The following is a 3020-nucleotide window of genomic DNA, read 5'->3' on the forward strand; positions in this document are numbered from 1 at the left end:
ATATACTTAAAGTAATGACCAAACTGTATCTATTTATATTACCTTAGAAGTAGAAGTCCTAGAAGGAAGAAGGGCACAAGACAAAATGAGCATAGCTTTAAGTTACCAGATTTTATTAGCAAGAGTCTTTAACATCTTGTCATAGTACAATCACCACTTTAATTTTCTCAAGCCCCCTTTCATTCTTAATCCACAAGTTACATATAAATCTTTGTAGCTATTAAACTCACACTCTGGATAAATGAGTGTCAGAACCAGAAATAAAAGCCACAGTTCCTTACACCAGTGAGAGTTCCTCAAACACAGCAACACTAGAGGGAGATGACGATGCTTCACTCATCTCAAGAGCTGCGGCTGCAACTGGTCAAATTTCTTCAGTCAGACGTTTGCTACTTTGCATGACAAAAATCAGAGTTCTGGGAATGACCTAGAAATTATGCAGGCTCCTCTGCTCACTTTTAGACTCATGCATTCACTTTATAGAAGAAGCTGAACCCCAAACCAAATATCATAATGTGTTCTACCACAACATGCTGACTCGGTACACTCAAATGATATGATTTTAATTTAAATTTTTTTTTCCCTTGGGTCAACAGGATGGTGAGCAACTTAAGGCACTTGCTATCTTTCTTAAGAGCCTGATATTGATCCCCAGACTCATACAGTAAAAGGAGAGAATCAACTCCCACAAGTTGTCTTGTTTACCACACATTTATCGTGCATGGTACATATGCACACAAAAATTAGCTTTTAAAATCAAGTGGTTTTCTTACACGACAATAAGTTTTACACAATGATAAGAATACTAATTGTAACCACCATACTACAGTGATGAGCAATAGTGGAATTAGTGGAATAATCGTACTTTTGATGAACCATATTTTCAAGCTAGAACAAAACTGAGCTATTGCCAATCAAAAAGGAAACACAATGCTGTCTCAGCTTGTAACTTTTCTTTGACTTTTCATGCATTGCAAAGGCTAAATAATAAACCACGGTTACCATTAAAACCACAGTTACCTGAAAAATATAAATTCAGTTATTTCTTTAATAATTAAATGTACCATTGATTTTCTTAAAATTTTACTAAATAAAATTAACACAGTGTAAAGCTTGCATCTACTAAAAGGCCAGCAGGCTGGTTGGTGAGTTTCCTGAACAGACTATGCTATATAACTGTTTAAAGTCTTACAATCACAAGGTTACCTAAAATCAGAAAACACCTTATAGTGACATCCCAATGTCACCCATGATTGTTTATGGCTAGCAATCAGTCTCTTCTCTAAGCAGAATGAATTAGAAGCATACTAATTATCTCGGCAAAAAGGGAGCAATCTCTAACTAAAGCATTTAGTCAGAATCAAACATTGAACCACAAAAAAAGAAAGAAAATCTCTCCTTAACCATCAACAGTAGCCAAAGAAAATGCAGATACAACTTTTGAAATCCTGTTTGTGTGTCTGTGTGTTTTCTAGAGTGTTCGTGTGTGTGTGTGTGTGTGCGTGTGTATGTGTGTGTACATACTATCTTCCCTAGGACTATGAGTTAAGACAGTTTTCCACTAAATATTTCAAAGAATATGAGAGGACGTATATTACATAATATAAAACATTAAAAATTTTTAAACGTAAAAATCAGGAAAGCCTCAAGCATGCGTCAGTCAATCTTAATTAAAGGTCAAAAGAATAATTCTCATTACAGGTAATAAAGTAAAAATTATACAATTAAAACTCAGAAAAGTGAGGTAAACAACAGAAGTTTAAACTTCTCAGAAGTAAGAAAACTTTGAAAGCGTCTGACTTTAGATGAAGGATCCAAAGCACACCTTACCTTACATTCCACCACTCTCTGATCTGATTCCCAAGTCACATGGATCTCATCTACTGCCCGGCGAAGATTATCCAAAAACAAAAGAAAACAAAAACGCCTGGGACAACGGACTGCAGGAAAAGGACGGCGACAGATGCTCTAAGGAGATTCTGGTCCAGTGGTTCCGCGATGGTGGAGGCAAAGTGTGGGCGCGACTGGGCACTTGGGCCTGCGCGCTGCTTCAAGATGACGCCATGTGTAGACATCGCGGCCGCGGCAGTGCCTGACTGGGCCGCGTGGCCCCGTATATGGGGCTGCTGGGCGGCTGCGCGGCCTGCTGTGCCCTGGCGCCAAGCAAAGCGGCCTTCGAGGCCTTGCTCGACGCGTCGGGGTCTCTCTTGCTGCTGGCGCCGACCGCGCACAACCACCACTCTTGCAGCGCCTGCTGTGGCTGAGGGGCCGCAGGTGACTGCGCCACATGAACCCGGGGCTCTGCTCGCTGGTGTACAAGGCACCCTTCGATGCCCAGGCCGGCCTCTGTCAGGCCCACTGCCGCTACCTGCAGCCATGCTGGATCGACTTCCCGAGTAGGGTCCTTGATGTGGGCTTCGTGGGCCATTGGTGGATCCTGGAGAACCACATGCATGATTGCGACATTAACGAGACAAGTTTCGGCGTCATCGGGCCCACCAGCTGCACCGTGAGGCCAATGAGAGGCTGTTCGAGGAGAAGTTCAAGCCCGTCCTGCTCACGGATGACCAGGTGGGCCAGGCGCTGTGGGAAGAGCAAGTGTTGCAGAAGGAGAAAAAGGATAGACTGGCGCTGAGCGAGCCTAGTCACTGGTGCAATCCCAGGTTTCCAGATGAAGCCCCAAGAGCCCCCGTGTCTCCAGGCTCAGGCAAACTGTTGGCCATGGATGATGCAGTGGATGAGATGGATGGAGATAAACCCCACTCATTGTGGTTTTGTAGGAAGCCCTTCTCGCACTATTTTCCCCATTAGCTGAAGCTGATTGGAAGCCTTCCTGGTCTTGGAGATGGAGAAGAGGGGAGGGACTGGCCTTGGAGATGGAGCATATGACAGTATTATGTTTATAACCACCAGAACTATGGGTAAGGAGCCTGTATTGTGTAGCCTGTTGTACCTAGGAATTGTACTTCAGTGGTTGAGTGTTTGCTTAGCATAGTCTGGCTTCCATGCCTAGCACTGCA

At 43.5% G+C, this 3020-nt stretch overlaps 1 pseudogene; it reads left to right on the forward strand.

Moving 5' to 3' along the window:
- The first annotated feature begins 2105 nt into the window (after positions 1-2105).
- LOC119809387 lies at positions 2106-2675 on the forward strand (annotated as a pseudogene).
- Positions 2676-3020: the final 345 nt, after the last annotated feature.

This window comes from Arvicola amphibius, chromosome 3 (assembly GCF_903992535.2).
Source record: "Arvicola amphibius chromosome 3, mArvAmp1.2, whole genome shotgun sequence".
Classification (NCBI taxonomy): Eukaryota; Metazoa; Chordata; class Mammalia; order Rodentia; family Cricetidae; genus Arvicola; species Arvicola amphibius.